The sequence below is a fragment of the Haemaphysalis longicornis genome, unplaced genomic scaffold, assembly GCF_048455015.1.
Source record: "Haemaphysalis longicornis isolate Haplotype H1 unplaced genomic scaffold, Haemaphysalis longicornis Haplotype H1 scaffold_2, whole genome shotgun sequence".
NCBI lineage: Eukaryota > Metazoa > Arthropoda > Arachnida > Ixodida > Ixodidae > Haemaphysalis > Haemaphysalis longicornis.
The window spans coordinates 284,575,124-284,592,196 of NW_027526295.1; the positions used below are offsets into that span (position 1 = coordinate 284,575,124).

General features: G+C 50.1%; 1 pseudogene; it reads left to right on the forward strand.

Moving 5' to 3' along the window:
• Positions 1-16,867, forward strand: part of LOC144168660 (uncharacterized) — a 196,530-nt pseudogene extending 179,663 nt beyond the window's left edge.
• Positions 16,868-17,073: the final 206 nt, after the last annotated feature.

The following is a 17,073-nucleotide window of genomic DNA, read 5'->3' on the forward strand; positions in this document are numbered from 1 at the left end:
CTGCACGCCGTGCCAGCGTTCAAAAGTCTAACGCCATTCCGTTCCCCTTGCCAAGCCATTCCTTAGGCCCGATCAACGTTTTTCTGTCGTTCACGTTGACATCGTTGGCCCCCTACCCCCTTGCCAAGGTTACCGGTACATTCTAACCTGTGTTGACCGGTTCACACGTTGGCCCGAAGCCTGCCCTCTTCCCGACATCACGGCCTTCACAGTAGCTTCAGCCTTTGCGTCTACCTGGGTGACCCGCTACGGATGCCCTTCCACCGTTGTCACCGATCGCGGCCGGCAGTTCGAGTCATCCCTGTTCACCGAACTACTGCGTCTTCTCGGAACGACTCGTCTGCGAACAGCTGCGTACCACCCGCAGTCGAACGGCCTTGTGGAGCGCTTTCATCGACACCTCAAGGCTTCCCTCACTGCACACGGCTGCCCCACCGAGTGGGTCCAACGGCTACCACTGACGCTTCTCCGAATCCGGAGCGCGTACAAAGTGGACCTCTCGTGCACGTCTGCTGAGCTCGTCTACGGTACACCTCTGCGTTTGCCAGCGGACTTGTTCGACGAGTCTCCGCAACCTGTCCCTGCAAGTGAATACGTTGATAACCTACGAGAGGTTTTTCGACACTTTCGGCCTCAGACCACACGCCTTGCAAAGAACTCGACGACTTACACGCACCCTGACCTCAAAACTGCCACGCATGTGTTCGTGCGCTACGGACCCGTCCGAGGACCACTGCGCCCACATTACCTCGGCCCCTATCCAGTCGTTCAACGTCACTCGACTACTTTCGTACTGGACATCAACGGCTCTCCAGACACCGTGGCAATCGAACGCCTGAAGCCCGCGTACTTCGAGCCGCCCGAAGTCACTTCGTTGGAACCTGCTCTGCCCCCTTTAACAAGACGACCTCGGCGTGTCCACTGGAAACATGCATGACTTTTTCGCTCGTCACTCCCGCTCCTCTCTTGGGGGGTAGCCCTGTAGCGGCAGCTCCAGCGACATCGCTGGATCGAGCGCCGCTCCTCGCGCAGCAGCCCGATGGACATGGACACAGGCTGCGTGGCCGCGCGAGCGCACGAGGACACGGGGGTCGCACTGGTGCTGAAAAAATAGAATCTGGTTTTAGATGCAGAGCATCTGATTCACTCACCTTGTCCCTCCGGCGTCGTCGTCGTTGTTGTCGGCGTTGTCCACCCCTCTGCCATTCTCCTCGCCGCGCGAGCTGCGCTCTCCGCCGCTCTCCGCCGCTCACCCCCTCTCCTCTCCGATAACGAACACTCTCTCGCGAGGGGCATTGGATTGGATTTGATTTGATTGGATTGGATTGGATTGAATTGGATTGGCTTGGCTTGGCTTGGCTTGGCTTGGATTCGGTTGGATTGGATTTGGATTGGATTGGATTAAAGTGGATTGTGTTGGATTGTGTTGCGTCATAGCCACGGCACGTTGCGTCATAGCCGCGGCAGACGCGCTGGGGCCGGCGCATGTGCAGTACTCTCTCTTCCGCGGTTTCCTCTCCTTCGGGCGCGCTGCGCATATGACCGGTGTGCCGTTCTCCGGCGAAGCATCCACGCTTGGCTCAAACACCTAGAGTCCACGCCGCTTTACAAGTACGCCAACGTCGTCATCGACTGGGACCAGCTTACGCAGTCCCCTCAACGTTATGCGCGCTATAAAACGCGTTCCCTTCGCCGCTCCGCCTATGCGTCGCATCTACACAGGGGTTCCCGCGAGGGGAGGTGGGAGTTTTTTTGCCTTGCGACGAACGGTCGTCCTGCCTGAGGCTCCTTCCTCTCGCCCGACATAGCGCCCTACACACTCATCTATAAAATGTATATGCTCGGAGGATTCACAGAACCTATTCTAGTCCTGTTTCCGCAAGAAAAGTGAGCAGAGTTTTTGTTCCCAGCACTGCCTCATCACGGTTTCGCCAGGGTCCAAGGAAGTGGGAGAGTTCTAGAGGACCTCCGCGTCGTAGTCGCACAAGTGCCTTCGATGCTGTTGCCCGCTGACTGGCATATAGCGGGCAGTGGCTTAAAATGTGCCTGATGTTGTCGGTAAGGGAGCACACTGCACACAATAGCGACTCTGGCCAGCCCAGCTTAAACAAGAAGCTTCGGGTGTATGCAACGTTAAGCCGCAGCTGGTGTAGCTCGCCTTCAGTGCGCTTTGGCAGACGCCGTGGGTGCTGGAAATTGCACTGAGGGTCTATAGCATAAAGGGGCGCATAACTTCTCAAAGGATGCTGCCAAGCCGGCAGCTGGAGTTGCCATCCTAGGTCGATTGCAGCTGCTTTGCTATCCTCGTTGCAAAAAGGGATTCCAACGGTCGCGGGCTACTGTGGCGACCACATCGGAGATCTTGTTGACCGTAATACCAGAATGACCTAGTATCCACTGAAGGAAAATTTCATTTACTTCACGCACCGCACTTCAAAATATTTCATTCATATCGCAGGCAAGTTGATTGCGACAATCAGGCGTCTTATTTAGTAGTTGCAAGGCTGGCCGGGAATCGAAAAGAATTACCCACCGCCGAGCAGGACTTCAGCTTATGTAAAGCAGTGCTGCTCTGACAGCTGCTGTTGTTGGGATAACTATGTGAAGGCGTTAGAATAGGTAGACTAGATCAGTTAGATCGGTTAGATTAGGCAGGCTATTCCCCGGTTTTCTTATTTTTATATTTATTGCTTGCTTATGAGCTAATGGCTCACGTAGACCGGGATTTTATTGCTTCATTTTATGTTTTCTTTATTTGTTTTCCTGTTTACCGTGACGGATGATTGTTGCAGATTCACCTATCAATAACAAAATTCCAATCATCTGCTATCGGAAGTTAATATTGGGAGACGTTCGTTTGGTTATGTATTTTTTATATTACATGCGAAGCATCTTATGGTCGGGGCTATGTCCCTCCCTTGTTGTTGTCGTTGTGCCGTCCACACCCCCACTGCGCATGCTCGGCTTGCTGAACGCCCGGTGGTGTCTTACGTTTTAATGGCTCCTGGAGCGGCAGTGTTGCCGGTGTCTTCCTGGGCCGCCACGAGACGAGCACGCTTCCCTCTCCTCCTCACAACCGTATAGACCAGGTGTGCACACGCGCTGCGCGCTACTCCACTGCGCATGCGCGTCTCTCCTCCATTCTCCTGGTGTGCACACGCGCTGCGCGCTCCTCCACTGCACATGCGCGTCTGTCCTCCATTCTCCTCCTACAAGCCGTATAAACCAGGTGTGCACACGCGCTGCGCGCCGTTCAGTCTGCTTCCAAACCAACAGCATCAGCCCCAACGTTAAGGTCAACGTTAGCATCCCACTACTTACTTCAACTCTTACACACCAACCCCCCCCCACTGCTGCTTCGCGTCCTCCTCTGGGTTCCCGCACGCAAACATGGCGTAATTTTTTTCTTTGTTTTTTTTTTGCGGTGTTGTTTCTCACAGCTATCTGCATTCACACAATTATAACAATTTATTAGGTTTAACTTAAACAATGTGCTGAGGCAAAGAATGACACTGTGTTTGAATACTCGGCAAAGAAGGCTTACGCGTTAAAATTACGGACTGTGTGCGGCGAAGGGGTTCATGGCATGTTTTGTAGTCACATGGGTGAGAAAACGTTTCTGCGTAGCAAGAACTGATCTAATGCACGTGGTGGCTGCTGCCAGCTTTGGTGGAAGCAAAGGGAAAACAACAGGTGTGGGAGCTTCTTTCTGCGGAAAGATTCCGCCCTCCGACGTGGGAAAACGGCTTGAATAAAAAGAGTACAGTTGGACCTCGTTTTATTATATAGCGAATTGTCGGCTATAGCGAACTAAATACGATCTTTGGTTGGTCACGCTTTATTTCAATGGCATTTATTCCTTTATAACACAACTGAAACCGTGAGCCGCGCGCGATATCGAATATAACGAAGAAATACTTGACCAGGTAGCTGAGAAGCGACTTGGAAAAACCCTCCGGCGTCCGAAACTGCAGAAATATAAAGGCCCTTTTGTTCTTGGACACGGTGGAAAACTCCATCCTCCTCAGTGCTGTGAGTAGCCAGAAGATGAAGATCACATCCATCATCAAATAAATAAAGACGCAAGCCTGTTTTGTCAAGTGAACCTTGTTTTAATGTAATTTAATTCACGTACTCAAGTTCCGGCTCATTCAGCTTGAAATGCAACAAGGAGAAAGGTAAGGGTTACCTTGGTTATAGTAGGTTGGAAGCCTAAAAAATTCATTTTTGGATTAAGTATTTTTGCGCGAGCGAGATTGTTGATTTGTTACAGCAGATTTTTACCTCTACTCTTATAACGGACATCGGATATTACGAACTAATTTGCTGTCCCGATACTACTTCGTTATAACGAAGTTCGACTCTAGAAGGAACAGCAGCGGAAACTGCCCTGCCGGCGAGAGAGGCCTTTGGCTGTATTCGCCAGCCGTGTCCCAGTTGTGCGACCTCCTACACCTTCGTCGCCACGCCACCGCTTCCTTACCCCCAGACCCCTTCCGAACGGTCTCAGCCGGTGAGCGCGCCTAGCGCAAAGGAGAGGTCACCAAAACTTTTGGCTGCATTACCAGACAAAGAACGCTACATTAGCCTCAGCTGACCACCGCGCGGGGATCCGAAATGGCGGGCGGAGCGAGCGGCGAGGCCGAGTCGGAGGGGAGGGCGACGCCTGGCGGCTCGAGGCGGGGAGGGGCGCTTTCGTACAACTTTCGAATCCGGGCCTGGCGTGCGCGCCTTTCCCTGGGGAGCTCCGTGCTTCCGCATTGCGCGCCAAGGTAATGGGCTCCTAACTCAGTCGGTCACGTTGGGCACGTGCCACGAACATGTGGCCCGGGTTTTACAGCGATCGTCTGTCCGCTTCGGCGCCGTGCCCTTTCCTCCCGCAGGCGTTGCGGGAACTGGGAAGCGCTCTTGAACGCCCCCACCCCCCACGAGCACGTGGTGCGGAAAAATGTCCGCCTCGCAGCGAAGGGCCAGGTAAGCAAACTAACCGGCGTAGGAACACGGGGCCTGTTTATAATGCCCGTTGCATTGCCACTTTCCTTTCGGCCCTGCCGCTTCAGTTCTTGTTGTTGTTGACGTTAGGGAAAGGGGGGAGGAAAACGGGCAGTATTAGTGTGACAACGGCCCAGCTTGCGGAAATTCGGTGGTGCCGGTATTTTTGCGCACTGTCACAAGAATTACTGGGTTATTTATCAAATACCAGTACGAGTGCGATATATGTCTCACTCAAAGCTGGTAGAAATTTGTCCATATACGTAAAATGGGCATGCGAAATCCCATCATCTTCTTCCTGACCTAGGAGAACTTGCTAATTCCTTAAAAGTGGGGCAAAGGCTTTCATCCTGGTGAACACACAGCCTAATAACGATGACGAGGATACGTTAATACTGGACGAATACTTTCCCCGCAAATTTCCCCCAACCTCTTCCCGTTTCCCTCGGCCCCATTCTGGGCAGCCGACAAAGTTGTTCTCCCTCCCTCGCCCTCCTCTCGTGTGTATCCTAGATAATCCGAATCCAATCTCTGGTTCAAATTTTTCTATCCGCCAAGCATCTCATGACGAGCCCCGGCACGTACTGTGACGCCCTTTTCCCCCAGCAGCTTTTCATCTCTGCTCACATTTACCGCACAGTTGCAAAAAACACACGGGAAACAATATCGCATAAGAGATACCTACCTATATAGGCGACGTGCACTTTGCTGCATCCCGCCACACGCTGCTCCAGGACATGCACCTTGCTAAAATCAGGGTTTCGGTTAGGTGCGGGAGCGAAGGACCAATTTCCTAGTCATCAGCTGTTCTCTATACTACCGGTGATTTCCAAGAAACTAGAAAAAGAAATACGTCTTTAAGAATAAAGCCATTTCGTGAAAAGTCCTGCATAATAGTCAAAACAATTTGATCTCTGCCGAGGAATGTCAACAAAATTAGCATTATTGACACGAAAACAATTCATACTTAACAAATTTAAACACGAGAAACTGCGTTACACGTTTATATTGATTTATCTGAAGCTTCCAATTGCATAAATCTCGAAAGCCTATGACGAAACCCCACCAGTAGCTTTATGGTTCCTGAAGTTATTTGCGCGACCTCCCGAAGTGTTATTTATATTATAGAAAACAATGGAGTGTGCTAGCTGAAAGCAATTTTCCTATTGAACGCGGTGGCAGTAGTGTAACAGGTATGCGCATTGAGGACAGTTCTTTTCAACCTTTGCATGAGTGGTATAGCATAAATCGATGAACACGTCTATACGCCGATGACAATAGCTGCTTTTTCCATTTCCGCAATATTAGCGAACTCACGACTTTAGCCGACAGAGCTTCACACCAGAAGATTTGGCTTGAAAATTTACGGTAAATGAAAACAAAAGCCACATTATGTCGCTCTTGCAACAGGTATTTGATCAAAATCTGAACACATAATAATTGCTGCAACAAGAGATTGATTGATTGTAGGGTTTCACGCGCCGACGCAACGTAGGCGATGAGGCGCGCCGTAGTGGAGGGCTTCATATTAATTTTGACCACCTGGGGATCTTTAACGTGCGCCGAAATCGCTGGAACAAGCGAAAGGCTTCCGCACTTTGGCAGACACAATTTTTTTTCGCCTCACTATGTACAACCCCATCTGGAGTAGCAAGCCCCGCCGTTTGTGCGGCTAACCTCTTCAATAGCCATTAAAGATTTCTCTCTCTCTCTCTCACACACACAATTGGATGATGATGATGATGATGATGATGATGATGATGGTGGTGGTGGTGGTGGTGACGACGACAACTGCAACGATGACGATGCTGGTGGCGGAGATTTGATTGTATGGGACAAATATTTCCTAAAAACTTGGTCTTACAGCTGCTCCTATGGCGCTGTGATATAGCACTTGCTTTTAAACGAGCCGGCTCAGGTTCGAGTCCGGCATGACAGGTGATCTTTTCCGGTCGGAATTTTTTACGTTTTCGCTCATAATGATGTTGTCAATGCTTTTTTATTCTGGTTACTGCCTTATATCAACAGGCCGACGCAGAGGACTTCTGGAATAGGTCGGATTAGGTTTAATATATGTTGTGTTTTGTGTCGTTGGGCTGGGTTAAGTTACGTCTGTCGCAGTTGAGCTGCATTTCGTTCGGTTAGGTTAGATACGATACGTTCGGTTAGGTTAGATTAACTTAGGTTACGTTAGGTTAGGTTCGGTGAAGTCAGGTTATGTTAGGTTACGTTGGGGGTAATATTATTTAGCGAATTTTAGGCCAGCCAGCTTTTAAGCTAACTGCAGTGAGAATTTTCCGGAGGTAATTCTAACGGTTTCTGTGAGATAAGATGCAGTCTAAATGTACTGGCTCAATGAACAAAATGAGTGGGTCCTATGCGTCATAGCTACACCAGGGCTCTTCCTGCGGCAGCACATGGGTTTATTTAGATGTCCTGGCGTTCTTTATGTTATTGATGCCGTGTCTTACCTCCGTAGCGAGTCTACGCACCAGGTCGCACTCTTCAGTCATGGTGCGACTTTCTGCAGCTATTTACGCAATGTCGGTCTGCCACCTTGAGTCGTAATGCGACCCTCTGCCTAATCACACGTTTAGTCTAAGCGACTCTGCGTCGTATGGAACATTTAGCTGTACGGAAACCTTCAGCCTGCAATGCCAATCTCCGCCGTGTCACACGTTAATTGCGATGCGACTGTCCTCTTGATGACAGTGAAACGTTCAACACAACAACTGCTATACCCGGATTGGTGCCTCACGTATACGCCGTGAAGATTTCTATTTTTTATTACAAGGCCTACCATTTCTATGCAGCCTTGTTTGTCCGCCATTTCTTTTGCGCGTTAGACGATCGCCCTGCCTAATTACTCGGATCCGAGCAGGTTTCCCCGGCGTGCGGCAGGGGGCGAACGAGGAGATGACGAGAGGAGTGGATGTTCACTTCCGGGCCTTCCTTGACGACATTCGAGGCAGGCTCCAAATGCGCTCGTGGCGCCAGCCTGCAGCGCTAATGACTCATCCTTGTCTTCGGCTTCCCGCTGACCCGCTGAGACAACGGGCGACGGCGTTGTCGGAGACGCCGGTGCGTCTCCGGCAAACAATGGCGACGGTGTGGTGAATTATGACCGGAAGCAAGACTGCGCGCGCGGCACCGAAGTCGCGGAAAGTGCCCGGGGTTTTGAGTCCCCCGTCCGCAAGCTCGACAGGCATGTTCCTGGTTCACGTCGTGCACCGTGCAAATTATAGTGTCGCCTGTGCGGACGCCAGAATAATGTGTTGGTCCTTTCAGATTCGCCACAAGTCGCACTTTTACAGACGGAGAAAGACAGACGAGCTACGTGTGTGGTTCCAAAACAAAAAGTTCAAAGTTAACCTGTGCTGGCTTAATCCTTATTTATGGGTGGCATAATAACACGCGTCCACTTCAGGCTACTTTATTATGATACAGTGGCGGAGTAATCATGCCCAACTTGCCCAGGGATCATTGATTCTGCGGCAGTGCGCATACAGCTTATTTGACGCATTTCATTCACGGCGCTGACGACGAAGAGCTTTGTGCTTTTAACCACGCCTAGGTCGATTAGTTTCAGTCGTTCCTACGTGCTTAATTGACTGGAGGCTCTGCCATCCATGGTGCACAGTGTAGGATCACCGCCTGCCAAGTTTATGGGCTTCGAAAGTTACTTTTTCTGTAGATATGACCCTATCGCTACCGGAAGAAAACGTGGCGCAAACTAGACATGGACGAAGAAAACAAGGTAAGACGGATACAGGCGCCTGTATCTGCCTTACCTTGTTTTCTTCGTCCACGTCTGGTTTGCGCCACATTTTCTTCTTGCTTTAGGTATGTGCCAACTAGCTCAGCAAGAAGTTTTGTTAGATGCGGCGCATCTCTTGCTCTCGGGTATGTCCCTCCGTTGTCACGGCGTCCGCACGCTCACTGCACGTGTGCAACTCTCCTCCGTTCTTCTCTCCGACAGCTGTGCGCAGCGCTCTCACTCCGCCTCATTAGCATCACAACAGCTGGTGTGCGCGCGCTTCGCCTACGTTCGCGTCTGCTCCGGCGCGCAAGCGTGCGCATGCGCGCGACTCTCCCCCCGGCTCCTCTGCTTTCAAAAGCGGGAATATAAGCGGGGGAGCGCACGGCTCCGGATCAGTCAATCGCTCGCTCTCGCCCTTGACTTGACTTTGCTTGACGATACCTCTGTGCTTGACTTGAAGAAGAAGATCTTCCGATGAAGACGTGATGGAGAAAAAAGAGAAAAAACAGAGAGAAAAAGAGAAAAAACACAGGCGAGAAAAAAGAACGTAGCCGTCCAGTACACCATACAAGCCAGCACCCTCTCACCAAATTTGAGTGCGGAAAAGAGCATGAAGTTTACGAGAACGTGCCCTTTCCGCAGTATTTTGGTCTTCGTAACGCGTTAAGGCAGTGAAAAGACTCAAAAGGCAAAAATGATGCTTAAGTTACATTTACGAATGCGGGGGTGAGTGACGTTGCTTCTCTGGAAGGCCGCGTAGTGACTAAGCTCGTGGGAAACCAGCAGGTGCAAATCACGCCGATTTTCACTGTGAAATAAATTCTTCAAGGGTGAATTAACCATCACTGATGCCTAGCATTCTGGATTCGCTTCTGCTTCATTGGCGCAAGCATTAACTCGAAACCTGTATGTAACAAAAACCTGCATATGACGAAAAATTGCGTATTTTTGTCAACTTCGTTAGGTCCAGGTTTAACTGTATGCGGCCACTTTACTCGTCCTGGCCAGCACATCAAGCAAGACGACGTTCTGCATTATGTTTTTGCGCCGGAACTTGTGAAAGAAAACCTAACGGAATTTTAACAGCGCCGCATAATGAGCGCACTTTGTGTACGCTGTCAGCGCTACTAGAAAAAGAAAACAGCGCTACAAACCGAGAGGGAACGAATGAAGAGGCTTACACTGCACTGACTGCAGTGTATGTTTTTTTTTCGTTCGTCTCGTTTTGTACCGCTGTTTTTCTTTTTTCCCGTTAGCGAAATGCCCCAACTAGCCAGCATCAGTTGGTATGTTCAGAGCGATTAGTGTTAACGGAGTGATTTGGTATGAGAACATCCCACACCTGCACGCTCTTGTATCTTCTCTCCCGAGCCTTCGGTAGCGCAGGGCTGAATCGGTGACAGGTACCATCATGCATACGGCAGACAAAAACTTCATGATTTAAAAAACTGCCCTTTGTGATTGACGGTACGGAAACACCTTATGTGCACGCGATGGCGTTTGTCGCTATAATTAGCCGGCAATTATTCGGAGAGAAAACAATGTCTGAACTTTCATGTTGATATACGGAAGATGGTAATAGGGAAAAAGTCACCTGGCCTTGCTCATTAGATGGCGGCCTGTAGACCTTTAGAGCTCATTAGATAAGGTCCTGTGGACCCTAGCGGCATCTTCCGCCAGTTGGACGAGTTGTTGCTGCTAGTTGGTCTTAGATCTCAGCAAGGTGGCCTCCCATTGCTCTTGAGTCCTGGTGTTTACGTATCCATTACGTGGGTGAGGTTTCTGTGGGCATGCCTTCACGATATGTTGTAAGGTAGCTTTGTCTTCACACCACTAGCATCTGTCTGAATACGAGTCTGGAAAACGTCGGTTGTAAAGGATGTGGTTGGGAAAGGTGTTGTACTGTAATCGCTTCCACGGAAGCGAGTTCCATCAGTTGAGGGAAGAGTGTAGGGCGGGTTACTTAATACGGCTCCGCTTGTAGTGGTGCGTAATCTCCCTGTACGTGACCAGCCGGTGTCTGCCCGATGTCTCCGTCGAGGCCAGCCTGGTTGCCGAAATCTCGGGCTGCCTCGTGAGCCTGAGTGCGTTTATTCCGTGGGAGGGACGCGTGCGCTGGTGTTCATACAATGCGAACATGCCTGTGTCTGTCTTTAGTAAACGCAGAAAAGATTTTGGCCGCTGGCCGGGATATTCGACGCGCTAGAAAGTTTCTGATAGCCGTGTTTGAGTCAGACAAAATAATTTTGGCTTCCGCTATTGCGAGTGCAATAGCCGCTTTTTCAGCCACCTCGGAGTAGGTCGTCAGGACTGTGCCCAAGGTCACCACGTTACCTTGCTGGCCCACCACGGCCACGACCGCGCGTGCTTGTTCGCTTTAGTTCGCAGCACCGACCTAAAGCACATGCGGGTTCCCGTCCAACTACCGGTGAAGTGCAGAAGCTTTGGCCGTTCTTATGTCTTGATGATGTCCCGGGTGAAGGAAAACCATGGATGTATGAACGCGTGCTGTCGCACAGGGAACGATTGCTTCCTTGTTGAGAGGCGAAGGGGATACGCAGACATCTTAGAATTGCGCGGCCAGTCTCGCTACACAAGAGCCTGTGCAGCTGTGCCATCCTGTGAGTTCTACTAACTCTTATGCACCCTGGTGGCACCCTTTGCTCACTTATTGCTTGGAAGCGCTTTGTGGATGCCATGACAGGTGTTCCTGCAGCTTGCTTGTGCTCTTTCCACATCATGCTCTGATTTTGTTCTATTTGAGGGGAAGCAGAGACAGGGCGAAAGGTTCCGGCAATTGCTCTGGGGTGGCTTGGAGGGGGCAAGTTCCCATTTTGCACTCCCCGGCCGACGCCCACGGACCGTGGTGTTTGTTTGCTATGGGGAAATAAGCAGGCTGATTTGCTCCGCACTGAATTTAACAATATAGTAGCCGTGTTGTCTCCATTTCTATGAACACGAAGGCCAGGACGCGATTACACTCGTCATGTAGGGTCAGGTTAGCCTGTATACAGACTTCAATGTTTGGAACGACTTTCTTCTTCACTGTTTGGTGGGTTGATAGAAAAGGATGGCGGGTATTTGGGGGGCAGGCAAGGCCATTTGGCGTTTGGGCTGATGTAGTCGTGCACTGCATCCGCAGTTCACTGCAGCCTGTCTTGCACCGTCACCGTCACTGTCCCCGTCACCGCCTCCAGTCGCCGAGATTGTAATATCCTCTGCGTAGAGGTTACGTAGGTTAAGAAAGAAAGAAAGAAAGAGAGAGAGAGAGAGAGAGAGATAGAGAGAGAGAGAGAGAGAGAGAGAGAGAGAGAGAGAGAGAGAGAGAGAGAGATAACTTTAATGAAAACCAGCGATGTCAGCCGAGCCGTCGGGTTGGCTTGCTACGCTAGATGAGAGAAGAAAAAAAAAGAAAAAAAGAGCAAAAAAAAGGAAAAACGAAATGATGTCATTTGATGCGGCCAAAATTTTCAATCACAAAACTCTTTCCAGTTCTGTGCTCCGAAGAAACTCCAAAAGAGCTTTGATTGCACGCGCAGCCTGACTGGGACCCGACCATGGACCCAAAACAGCCCTCAGCTCAAGTCCCGCACCAAGCTGCCTGCACAAAGATAATATGAGTTTCTGTCTGCGCACGGTGTACTTTGGACACACGCATATAACATGATGGATGTCTTCTCGTGAGTCACATTTGGAACAAAGAGGGGAAGATGCCTGCTTGATATTGTACAGGTAATGTCCCGTGTAGGCCACATTCAAGCGCAGCCTATGCAGAATGGCTTCCTCGCGCTTGCTAAGTCCAGGTGGAATTCTGAAGGTGCACTTGGAATCAATCTCATAAAGAGGTGCGTATTGCTGCCTTGCATCAGTCCGAATGGACATCTGCGCATTCCATGCGGTTGATGAGGCGAGTATTGCCGCATCCTTTCTCGTGAATGGGATCGGCACAGCTTCAGTGGGTAGATGAGGGCAGATGAGGCGGCTTTGTCAGCTGCGTCGTTGCCGGCAACTCCGCAGTGGGCAGGAAGCCACTGCAGATCTACTCTGTGTCCCCTACGTAAGTCAATCTCTTGCACTTACGTAGGTTAACAGTGGAGTCAGCTTGATCATGGCAACGTTCAAGAGGAAGGGTGACAGCACGGATCCCTGCAGCGTGCCCTGACTCCCCCTATGTACGACCTCCGATTCCAATCCTCCCAGGATGAGACGTGCCCTGCTCTGAGACAGAAAGTATTTGGTGCATGCATAGGCGCGGTGCCTGACTCCTGCAGTTCGGCCAGACTGTATACAACCTGAAGCACCTCAATCTCGTCAACCTGCGGGGAACTGCGGCAAACATTGTGCTGTCAATTCCTACAGATTGTATCAACACCTGATTCCTTCTGAAATTGGCATAGGTAGCGAAGTGCCGCTCAAGGACGTAAAAGCATTTTCGCTTAGATTAGAGCCGAGCTAACTTGGTTCGTTTGCCATTTGTGTGCAAGCATTCGAGAGAGAGAGAGAGAGAGAGTAGCTCTTTATTTAAGAAGAGAATGCAGAGAGGTTTGCCAACCTACGTACGTGGACATGAGTGAGTGAGTGAAACTTTATTGAACACTCATGTTAAAGCACATGAGGAGGCAACCTGTTAAGGCGCCAATACAGGCCGATGGTTAGCCTTCGGTAGAGGGGTCCATGGACATCCCAGGAGCGACTCGATCCAGGTCCCGGACACTCCCGGTGGTCCCCTGGGCGCTGCTCCTGGTGGGCTCCTCCTGGCGTTGACTTGACGGCCGTTGTAGCTCCAGTGCTGCGATGATAGTGTTGACCGCCTGAAGCTGCGTGTCTAGGTTAGCGCTGCACTTGGCGTCTTCTATTTCCTGAGGAAGCGTTGTTCCCGTTGCTGCGTTGTTGCATTGCCATAAGATGTGAGCCAGTGTAGCTCTCTGGTCTTTACATAGGCGGCAGATGTCCGTTTCGTACACCGTACACCTCGGGACATACGTATCGGGCAAGGGCTGGTGTAAGGACAGAGTGTGTTTGTAGTTGTCGGTAGAGGACTGCTTCCGCTCGAGTTAGGCCCGGGTGTGGAGGAGGCATGGTCCGTCTGCTGAGTCGGTACCAGGTGGACATGCTACTCTGCAGGAAGGGGAACGGGGAAAAGATAGATGATTAGTAAAAACAGAAGTAGCAGTAGAAAGAAAGGAGCGTCATATATAGGCCGCATTGGAAGTACGAGTACTGTCCGCATAAGGGGGCTATAATTCAAGAAGTTATTTTTTCCTAATACAACCTTTCATGCGGAATAGCACCGCGTATCGGGAACTGTCGCGGTACTTGAGCGCATGGTGTCGCTGCTTCGGTTATGTATAGTGCATGCTCAAACATCCTTTGACAAATGGCTCGAAGTCCACCTTTGCGCAAAGCAGGACTCTTGCGCAACCCCGCCTAAAGACCATACCATAATTCGGTCGTGGGAAGCCTCTTAGCCAGCCCCGATATCCCTGAACAGCTGCAGCGAGAAAAATGACCTAATCGAACGCAATATGTCAACTACGTCTCGGCGGCAGCATTATTGGCATTTACCTCCCCTCAACGTACCAACACCTTATTGATAAGAAGGGCACTGAGCTTTGGTTTACCGTCTTATCCATGCAATACCGCAGGCTGGGCAAGCTTTTTATCCCGATGTTGATATTTTGGATTTTTTTAGCTTAGCCTCTCCCACGAGTTTAGTAATTCTCGAACAACGACCCTGGAGTAAGGCTTTTCTTTGACTCATGAAGCTTGCATTGCTCGCACCCGCTGGTTCCCGCCACTCGGGCGGGAAAAGTGCCATTGATCCTGCCTGTATAGCGAGCGCTGCCCGCTCATGCACCGGCCGGACTTGGCTCGCATGAATGATTTTAAAGCATGTCATAGACCGAACATCTATGTATGAGCACAAGCGGGACATTGCGATTTTTGTGTGTTATAACTAGACGCGAACGCAACAGCCCTCGGCTTCCTTCTTCATCCATTAATAGCAGGACCTCAACAATACCCACATGAAATATTGTGCCGGCAATCGTTTGCTGCAAAAAAGAGCGCTATTTCAGTAGATTCAGGGATATCGGATCATCGTCCTGCACACTGGTTATGTTTTTTCTGTCCCTTTAGGTGACAGCGACATCTACCTGCCTTGTGTAAATAAAATCAATATTATCTTGAGCGGTGCACCGCCCAATCAATGCTTCAAACCATTATCGGTTGCTCGGGTTAAATATAGCGCAACTTAGGGAATTTTCTTTCCTTCTTTTACCGAATTATTTCTTGGTTTCACGCATTCTTATCAAGCTGAAAATATGCATGCGCGAAAGTGTATCACCCGTTCGTGCATGCATAGTCTCAGCTTATCGGTCGACGAACAAAAGGGGCCTCTTTCTAAATGCCTGTTTGCGCGCGATCGCTTACACCCAACAGTTCTCTGCAGCCAGGCCGCTCCTTCTTAAGTGGCGCTTTACCTTCATCATGCTACCACCACGAATATCCATTAGGGATCGGACTGATTATCCTGAAGCAACCTGGCGGCTAGCATATGGTGTGAACGCCCAGTGGTGGCTGGCCAGGAGACTCGCGGTCAGTGATTGTACGCAGGGCAAATATTTAACCTCCCGCTTAGCAGGAACCATGCAAGACCGTACCCACTATGTTTCTAATGGCACGGCTTATAGCTGAACTCTCGTGTGGCACGTGCCTGGATTTTCACTTCGTGCATGAGATTTACACTCCTTCAATAAAGTCCATCTTTACACTGCCCATGTACTAAGGAAGCCAGCTTCTTCTGTCTTCGGGCTTAGGCTTGAGTGAAGATAGAGAGCTGTGTCAACTGTCACTTCGAGCGTGTAGGTCAGGGCGTGGAAGGTCAATTACAAAAAAAAAAACAATCATACATATCGTTACGTGACGACAGGACCGATGACAGGAACGATGATTAAAAGTGAACATTGTATTTACATTATGTCGGCACAAAGAGATGCAATCAATTTACAAGCGGCCATGATAGCTCTAGAAATGTGTCTGTGCCATCCACTGCTTCATCGTCGTCTGTGGTGGGTCCGTATGCGCCAACGTCAACTTCTGCTTCTCGTAACAATATTTTCTATTCAAGTTTTCTTGAGTCAACAGCCTTGTATAATACGAACTAGTTTCCCGATACCATTATTAAAGCGAGGCTTTCTTCGTCTCGCTGATGGCGGTGTCGTAACCAAAACGCACTGCAGGGAAACCAACATTACAAAATGGAATGGCACAGGATGATGATGATGATGATGATGACGACGATGACGATGATGATAACAGAAGAAACACTCCCCGTGACCGGAATCGAACCTGCGTCCCTCGCGTTATGAAGCCGACGTCTACCCGAATTTGCCATTCCGACACGGTCGACGATGTGAGTTTGGACTGTGACTCGCAGGTATTTTGCACTTTGATCGTTGACGCTGGGAATTGGACTCTCAGGTGGTTTTCACTTTGATCACGGAGGTTTTGACTTTGATTGCAGCGTCTTTGATTTTGGCACTTCGCCATTTGATTTTCGCATGGAAGAAAGCCTCGCGTTTAAACCATCGTCATAGTTAGACTGATGGGTTTAATTTCTTTTTACCTGGCTTAGATAGAAGTGGCTTGATAACACTTCGCTGTTCTATCGTTTGATCTGAGATCAATCTTAAATTTCTTCGTTCAGTTGCTGCTCTCTCATTCTTTCAGTTAATGTGTGCCAGCATAAATATGGGCCTCAGACAACCCCGCACGTGTGTCTGACATTTGTTAGCGGGTACGTTTCTAGCCATCACGGTTACGATAGTGATACGTCATTTCGAGTAGGCCAGTTGTTGACGGGATAGGAGGACGACGGAAGTACACGACACAATTAACACGTTCCCTGTGCTATCTCTTTTCGAAGTCCCGATTCCTGGTAGTGTGACCCACTGGCAGGTCACTCATGATTTCCCTGGAGTACGCGGGAGTGCATCGCTGGTCACGCTGCCGAGGCTGCCCATGACAGATGCCGCGGTCGCGCGGCACGAAAGGCTGCAGAGCTGCCACTCGCGACGTGACCCGCCGGTGACGGACGACCCCGTGACGAACTGAGGGCAAACTTGCAAGTTTCCGGCCCACACTTTGAGCCCCTGGCTCTTTCCTTCGTATCTGCCTTAGGTCAGGGAAAATGATTGTTAATCGTTACAGTTGTTTGTATTACTGTGCACATACTGGCAGTCTCTTCGCTTTCATTTGCTCTTTCTAGGCATATTCAACGACTCAGAAATAGCGCGTCAGGTACCAGTGGGGGAGTTTTG